We start from the raw sequence: 9,615 nt of genomic DNA on the forward strand, positions 1-9,615 counted from the left end.
CAAGAAAATATTCGATGTGATCTTTATAGAAAAAATTCTCTCTAAACATTATGGATCACAGAAATCTAAACTCAGAAAAATCATTACATATTTTTTTTTTAAATTTCCAACAATATGATAATAATGATTAGTGAATTTTTTTATTTTCTTTATTAAAAATATTTTTCTATTAATATAAATAGATTCAATATTTTGAAAAATCTTGAGATACATTATACCATTTAAACTTTTAAATATAATAAATCTCTAAACCTCTGCCAGATTTCAAGCAATAGAAGAAAATATACCCAAAAAGCCTAGAAAATATAAAATAATTAGAATACGGCTTCGTGACAACAATAGTTCAAACCACGCTCCTAGGCCCAAGGTCCCACGGATATTGACTTTGTGATGCGGACCAAACCCCGTGCAGACCAAGTAGTCTGACCATGGGTTGGCCGACATTACTTTCCAAGTAAGTGAATGTTCAATTCCAATAAACGCTACACCAATGGTTTTTCGGGAAATGTTTTAAATGTGATCATGACTGTATTGTGCACGGACTGGAGAGTTCTGAAAGCTGAGCAGCACCGCAAGGGACATGAAAAGAGGAATAAAAGGTTATACCAAATGTGCGGTGCAGGCAATAAACGTGTACGCGACTGGAGTTTACGCGTTCAAAAATCTTTTGGAGAAATCTACAACATAAAACAGGGCATAGTTTAACTAGGTTGTAAATTTGTCTAAAAAAATAATGGAGATTCTGGTATCATTTTAGTAAAATCCAGAGGTAAAATTTAGTGAAATTGTTTGGAAATCTTGGTTACAGCTATTAAATTTCAAGACGTTGTGTGTCCAAAAGGTTTTGATGATGCTAAATCTATTTCCATCATGAAAATCAAGATTCAAACACTCCTACCCCTAGATTCCTACACGTTTTGGCTCCCTGTCTTATTCTGAATCTTCTTGTATAAATAAAACCCGATCAGAAGTTCGGGTTCTATAAGAATGTGAGTGCTCAAATAGTTTGTCCCTTGTCACCAAACTCTCTAGCTAGTCTCGAAAATGTAGAGCTATAGAGTTCTGATCCGTCATTTTTTTATCTGGTAGAATTTTTTTAGCTATGGGGTTCTATCACAGCCAAAGATGGTAAGCTTTTTCTTTTCCATAAATTTGATTAGTTCTGTAAAGCTCTATATGTGTTCATTTTGAACATGGTTGACATTTCTCTGTTTTTGTTTTCTGGCAAGTCTGCTTCCAAATGGCGACATTGAGTTGGCTCCTAAGCTCAAGGATGTCAAAAGGATGGTATTTGTAGAGTGAAATTCCTTACTGAACTGATAAACCAAAGGTAAATTTGCGGACTACATAACATTTGGACATCATCAACGTGATATATTAGTGGTCCTCCCCAAAGGAGCCCACACTATGAGACTAGGAAATGATGTTTCCATCAACCAGAGTATCAAGGTCACAAGGGGCTTGTATTACTCGCTTACATTTAGTGCAACGAGGACTTGTGCATACTTTGAGAGTTGAATGGATTTGTTCCTCCATTTTTTGGAGACATATCCATACAAACGATTTACAATAGCAATGGCTAGGATACTTATTCTTGGGCATTCAAGGTTCCTTCTAGTGTAGTCAATGTTATTCTTCACGATCCCAACGTTGTGGAATATTCGGCTTACGAATCAGTGTTGGACGTAGTGGCAACCAAGGAGTTGTTCCCCCTTGCTTCACAAGATGTAATGTGCCTTGGCCTCTTCACTATCTTGATTTTCGAAATCCTTGATTTCATGATTAGAATTATCGAGTTCTTGATTTTCTTGATTTGTAGAATTCTTGATAAGCTTGATTTGGCACAGTGAATTTGATTAGAATTTGTAATCTTCCTTCGCTTCTTGATTTCTTGATTTCAATTTTGATTTTGTGCAATAAATCTAATAAAGAATGACAATTTAGAGGAGGGGCCTTACATGTTCCCAAACTCCAACTTCGACGTGTTACACCCTCCCAATATTGAAGGTTCCAGCTCTCCTCTACCAAGAGTAACTTGTGAAAATTATCCTACTTCAGAGTGTCACTTGTCAAAGCTATCCTACTTCAGAGTGTCACTTGTGAAAGCTATCCTACTTCACAATGTCACGTGTGTAACATTAGAAGTGTTGTTTCAACTGCAATACGCGCTAGATCTCCGAATCCAAATATATCACATAAAAAATCTGAAATATCTTGCTCATGAAGAATGACATCTACCTTTGATTCACCATTATGAAATATTAAAACATCTACCTACTTAGCATGTAGAAACTACCATCCCTAGGTGCCTTAAATGCCACCCCTACATTTAATACACTTCTGCTTGTTGGATAGGTATTCCCCACAATTTTAAGTTGGTGCAATTTTCTTTTCCTAGTGCTGTGAATATGGAGTATTTTGGTCGATTTTGACTATAGATAGATTGAAGGGAGAAGCAACAGTAAAGGGATTACATACATTCAAACAATTCCAATTTTCCAGGTAAGCTCAATGAACTCTTTGTTGTTTGTTCTATAGGCTAGTTAGAAGTTGCTTATTTACAAAACATTTCTCACCATTCCACTAGTGATTGATTATTGGAAGGATTTGGGTTGAACGTTTATCCATTAATTGATTAATCAGTAAAAGGTGGACTGAAATCTCTCCCTCAACATGCACTTTATGGCACTTAGTTTTCACTTTGAAAATATGTATCTTTGACATGAAAGCACAGTAAATTTTGGCTAGGTAGGTAGGGATGGAAATCCCTTTTGACAAGAAGAAATAAATTAGGAGCACATTTGTTTATGTATCTCTTGATGTAAATGATGGAATATGAGAAACAAGTTCCTTAATCTTGATATACATGTTGAATTCCATATCCATATTCTAATGGAATAACGAACAAATAAGCATGCAGTCTCAGAAGCCTATTAATATTTAACTAGCCTAGGTATTTCCCCCATTTTTTTGGGTTGTAGTTGCCTATTGAAAATCTTTAAAACATTTTTGATGAAATAATTGTAAATGATGGAGCTAGGTTGGTGAAACTAGGGCTCTTCTCCAGCCTCATCAGGACTCAATCCTCACATGCAGTGCCTCACTCACTATTGAGGAAGGGGATTTGTTCTTCCATGGTGTTATTAAGTTGGGCACGATGACTTATATTGTAAGAAATGTTCCACCTCTTAATAGTTAATGGATGTTCACTACTGCAATATTAAAGAAGCATCTTGAAAAAAATGATGGTGTCATCAAAGGGATATGCTACGTTGTATTTTCTCGCTAACTATGTTTCTAAAAAGTTGAGGATAGTCCAAAGTAACCTTGTTTAGTGATTAAGTAGTAAGTATGATATCTATTAAGAAAAGGAAACATCTTGTAAAATATAATGATGTCATTAAAAGAATATGCTAGGTTGTATTTTATGGCTAATTATGTTACTAGTCAATAGTAATATTAAAATAAAAGAGGGGCATGCTCAAAAAGTGATATCCTATTGTTTATGTCCATATAAAAAAGGGGATTCTGAGTAGAAAAAGAATTAATAACTTTATGTTTTTCACCTTGGTTCATTCCATATCAATTGGTAATGGAGTGGGTTACTGATTCCTAATTGGCATGTGTCATAATATTAACTTTCTTTTATGAAAGAATGAGATGAGCTTGTGGCCAAACATTCCAATATACTATCAATATTGTGGAAATAAACCCCTCAATATTGTAAAGTAAGAAAATAACCCCTCATGGAGTCCTTCACTTGCAACTTAATTGCTAAACTAAGATTTATAGCTAGCTTGCTTCACCAACATAGATAATGTGTAGAATAAGTTTGATCTTTATTCTCAGGATTATGTACAGTGTAGCATAAACTATATTAATCCATCTATTTTGAGTTCTTATTGATAACATTGAGTAGTTTTACTTTTTTTGGTCATCTTATATGTTCCATAATATCTCTTTAGTCATATCTCATATATACAAATGTTATTGCATGTGTGGGTCAAGGACATTTGATTTCAGGGTTATGGACATTTTATTGTGAGTGGTCCATTTAATTACAAAGCGAGATTTAGGATTCAATAAGTCATTTGTATGTTAAGGTCATTCTTTTCTTATGAAAAATATGTTAAAATTGTTAACATAAGTGTGTTATTGAAGCCTGGGTAATTTTTTTAATCAAACCTTTATTGATGAAGGGTTAATTTATTACCAAAACATCATTTTGGAAGATAATTTTTTTTACCACCCAAAATATTAAATATTTTTATCTAACAAGTAAAAAAAAATCCAAATTCCAACCCTATGCCACCATTCAACAAAACCTCTAAAAATACTTGAACATATACACATTTATAACATATCCTTGAAGTATTTGAGAATTTTGTTTTAAGGATTGTGTAGAAAAAATTGTTGAGAAATAATTCGGTATTAACAAGAAGAAATTAAAAAAAAAAAATTAAAATTAAAAAAATATCAAATTAATTTAGGAAATACAAAACTCGGGTAAAAACATTTTTTTACTTCAACCTAAATGAAAGGGTTGATTTTTTTTTATTCCAATATCCTTGCTTGGCAAGGAAATAATTTATTCACATGAAGCGAATCTAGAGTGTGGGAATCATGTGGGTGTTTTTGGATACTCTAAGTGATGTTCTCCGCAATTAATGTACATCCTATTAATATTAGAGTTATTTCTAGATATTAAAGAACTTTGAAAATGTATGGTATAATTTTTAACATGAAAAGGTATACAGCTTGAGTGTGCCTAATGGTTAAGAGCATGTGTTTCTTCCTAAGAGGTCACATGTTCAAAACCAGAGGGGGTAGAGTATGTATGCCTTTGTAGACTTAGCAATCAAATCACTGCGCAGAGGTGGATCCCTTTTCCCACAAACAAGGGGGTCTCATACACCAATATTGGTGTTGGCTTGGCTGTGACCTTAAGAATAGATATTATTATTATTATTTATAATGTGGTTGTGTAAATTCAGTACATCTAATTTTATGGGAGTTAAATCCAGGGCTTAGGACATAGGATGCTAGATTCATAACAATGTCTCGGTAAAAGTGATGTCATTATTGAGTTAATATGGAGGGTGTGAATTTTTTTTTCTCAATTTTAATTACGCTTAAATTTGTATGGGAAGAACAATAACCTCTCACCTTAACCATATAAATATATTGATATTTATATCAACACTTATATTTTTTTTAATTTATATTATATGAACTTTCAAAATTTATATATGAAGTATTATTTTAATGTCTAATTCCATAATTGAATCATTTCTAGTTTGTTACATGTTATCCTTTTGAGCGTCTAAAGCATGTTTAGTAGAAATGATTTACAAATGGAACATATGTTTTTTTTTTTTTGATAAGTTGAATCTTTATTTACAATACCTAAATAAAAATCATATAAGCAATCTAAAGAGTATGATTTAATCACATTTTTTCTCCTACATCAGTTCCCTTGGGTTTCTCATCCACACTCATGGCTTTAGCCTCAAGGGGGGCTCTAACTCCTTTGTCATCCCCCTTTACCTAATATCAATCCCTACAACACACTTATCTCTACCCTTCCTCATCCTTCCAAACATTGTTGCACTTAGTGTGTTAAACAACTTGAAGAAATTCAAATGAATCCTCGTGTATCCAAACCAATGTAAAACAATGGCTCTTAACTTAGTAGATCATAACTAAATATGAAAATTTATAGGCATTTAGTCATCCTTGTGAACATTGAAGTCTTGGATAGCCAAGAACTGGATGCCACTAACAAAAGGAAGCTCTCTCTATCCTTCTATGGGAAGGGTTTTTATTTACATTCTCATTTCAAGAAAAACAAGATCAAGACTTAATCTTTAAAACTATCCCTTCCTAAGAACCTAGGGTTTGTTCCTTAACTGTAAGAACCTTACTTAACCCTAAAATTGACATCCCTTCTCCTACTCTAATCTAGGTTAAACTAAAACATCTTGAACCCCACTTTTGGAATGAAGACATCCTCAAAAGTATTGGAAACTCATTGGGCGAGTATATAGATGAACCTAGAGAATGTATGTTTGCATGTGTTGAGATACGCATTAAGGTGAACCTTGAGAAGGGTTTTCCAAAATCCATTCAGCTTATCCAATAATGGTACGGCTTCAAAATTATCCAATAATGGTAGGCAACGTCTGGCAGTGAACGCAAAAGCTGGTGGTCCTTATGCAATAGGAAATGCCAAAATGCTAATTTTTTTGGAGGACAAAAACCCTACTTTGTATTAAATAAGAAATTAGTATATATGTCCTGTTACATTTTTCTGCCATTCTTTCAAAAAGCCATACAGAATTCTCTCATAAGAAAATGTAGGCAAATTCTTTATTATTGAATTTTATATACATACTGATGGTCCATTTGAACCCATCAAACTGGTGGACCTCATGTAATACAAAATGCTGCTAGTAATTTTTATGGAAATTTATTATTATTGAATTTTATGTAGTGTCAAATATTTGGTTATATTTTATAAAAATATTTAATGAATTAGAATTGTTTTGTATGGTGGAGTAAAATGATTGTTATCTTATTCATCTATGTTGAGTTTTGGTATTTTGAAAAATATTAGGTTGATTTTTAGTAGTTTGAAAAATATTATGTTGAATTTTGATATTTTGAAAAATATTATTGTAATGGCTATTGAGTATCAGGTGAGTATAATTGTGCACTGCTCTAGTTATCATCCATCTTACTCTTATCTTTAGAAAATACATGTATACATGCTTTTAATATTTTTATCTAATTTTCATAAATTTACTTTTTTTTTTAATTAAAATAAATCAATTTATAAAAATAATTTTTTTTAATCAATATAATTGTGAGTTGCCATGGTAATCAACAATCTCACTATTATATATATAGATAGATATAAAATCTAGCTTTAATAAATTTAAATTTTATAACATTTAAATAAATCAATTTTAAAAAAGGAAAAAAGAATTGTTTATGAAAAACTAATCTTATTTAGAATCTTAATTTTATTTAAAAAATGTAATTGGTTAGGTCATTGTTTCGAAATCTAGTCATGTTAAGAGCTCGTGTGGCCCACAATGTGATCCACTATCATATGCTTCTCTCTATGATGCTCTACATACTATCTAAATGAAAGAATAATCATCATAAAGAACCTGGCATTCAATGAACCTTCTTTAGTAGTAAAGATTATTCACTTCTTCCTTCATTTCCTTCTTCTTAGGTTCTCCCACTGCCTCAGCTACATGAGCTTCACTCCTTTCTTTCCTCTTGTTTTGTTGGTTTGGATAGTGCCTCTTAAAGTGTTCAAACTCATTGCACTTGAAACATTGAACCTTACACGTCTTTCTTCTTGGACTTACCAGACTTTCCTTCTTCATCTTCTTGACTTGGGCTAGAAAGGCTTGAGATTGCTCATCTGATCCAATATTATCCTTGACCTTAATTCTTTTAATATGCGTTGGGCCCACAACTCATCAAAGGGACTTGAATCCTTCTTGGAGTGGATGTTTGTTGCAAAGCTGCTCCATTCTGGTGGTAATGCATTTAGAACACATGTGGTTATTTCCAAATCAGTAATAGGTTTCCCAAGTCCTTGTAGATGGTCTCTTAGTTGAGAGACTCTCATAGAAAGGATGCCGCATCATCATCCTTTGATTTCTTCATTCTATATAACTTATTCCCCAAAGCCATATTTTGTCATGTTGTACTTACAGAGTACAAATTTACTATCTTGTCATACATAGCCTTGGAAGTATTCAAGTTTGCAACAACAGAACGATAATTCTTAATTGATTCAAGTATGATACTCTACGCCCTTCCATTTCTTGTACTTTACTAGTTCTTGTGTTTTTTCTTTGCTTGGTTCAGTGATTTCCCCAGTAACATATTATATTACTTCCTATTCTCTAAGTATCAAGTCAATTATTTTCTTCCATGTTAGATGGTTTGATGCCTCAATGAGCTTATTTCTCTCCCTGTAGAAAAAACCCTTATGACTTGTATATTCAGACATGATGTAATGATATGAGACTTACTTAAGACCAAGATTCTCCTTGATGATGTCTTCAATCTTCTTGATGCCTTCAACATCTTTGAAGTGTTGTTGATAACAAATTTTGAATTCTCTTGATGCTTCCTTCAAAGATGCCTTCCAATTGGATATTCTTCCAAAGAGATCAACACTCTTCTTGAATTATTTCTCTCAAGTCTTCCTTTGATGCAAGCTTGATGTAGACTTGATCTCCTTTAATGTAGAAACCCTACTTCCTTAAGTCCTTTCTCAAACGATTCTTTCTGACAATAAATTTCTTCTTGAAGAGCTTCCTTTTTCCTTCCCCTTGATAAGTAATCAGTGTCATTTCAGATGCCTTCCTTTGTTCACCTTAGCTCTGATACCATGTTGGAAAAATGAAAAGTGACAGCTATTAATCTTATTTTCCTTAACCTTGATATTTTCTTGTGAATGTTAATTATCTTCTTTATCTTCTTTAGTTAGATATTTTCATCAAACAATATCAAGAACAGCAACAAAAACAATAGAGGACACAAATAAGGGTTAATCTATTACCAAAACATTGTTTTTGAAGAGAAATTTTTTTACGACCCAAAATATTAATTTTTTTATCTAACAAGTAAAAAAAAATCCAAATTCCAACCTTGATGCCACCATTCAACAAAACTGCTAAAAATACTTCAACATATACACATTTATATCATATCCTTGAAGTATTTGAGAATTTTGTTTTAGTGATTGTGTAGAAAAAAATTGTTGAGAGATAATTGGGTATTAACAAGAAGAAAATTAAAAAAAAAAAAAAAATCAATTTGATTTAGGAAATACAAAACTCGGGTAAAAACATTTTTTTACTTCAACCTAAACAAAAGGGTTGATTTTTTTTTTTATTCCAATGTCCTTGCTTGGCAAGGAAATAATTTATTCACATGAAGCGAATCTATACCGTGGGATTCATGTTGGTGTTTTTGGATACTCTAAGTGATGTTCTCTGCAATTAATGTACATCCTATTAATATTAGAGTTATTTCTAGATATTAAAGAACTTTGGAAATGTATGGTATAATTTTTAACATGAAAAGGTATATAGCTTGAGTGGGCCTAATGGTTAAGAGCATGTGTTTCTTCCTAAGAGGTCACAGGTTCAAAACCAGAGGGGGTAGAATATGTATGCCTTTGTAGACTTAACAATCAAATCACTGCGCGGAGGTGGGTCCCTTTTCCCACAAACAAGGGGGTCTCATACACCGATATTGGTGTCTGGCTTGGTTGTGACCTTAAAAATAGATATTATTATTATTATTATTATTATTTATAATGTGGTTGTGTAAATTCAGTACATCTAATTTTATGTGAGTTAAATCAAGGGCATAAGACATAGGGTGCTAGATTCATAACAATGTCTCGGTAAAAGTGATGTCATTATTGAGTTAATATGGAGGGTGTGAATTGTTTTTTCTCAATTTTAATTACGCTTAAATTTTTATGGGAAGAACAATAACCTCTCACCTTAACCATATAAATATATTGATATTTATATCAACACTTATATCTTTTTGTTTTAATTTATATTATATGAA

General features: G+C 32.3%; 1 pseudogene; it reads left to right on the forward strand.

Moving 5' to 3' along the window:
* Window positions 1-522: 522 nt before the first annotated feature.
* LOC149236001 (protein BIIDXI-like) lies at window positions 523-1,850 on the forward strand (annotated as a pseudogene).
* The last annotated feature ends 7,765 nt before the right edge of the window (window positions 1,851-9,615 follow it).

The sequence above is a fragment of the Pinus tabuliformis genome, chromosome 8 (genome assembly GCF_031772625.1).
Source record: "Pinus tabuliformis cultivar Carrire ecotype Pingquan chromosome 8, CPIR1, whole genome shotgun sequence".
In the NCBI taxonomy this organism is placed as follows: domain Eukaryota; kingdom Viridiplantae; phylum Streptophyta; class Pinopsida; order Pinales; family Pinaceae; genus Pinus; species Pinus tabuliformis.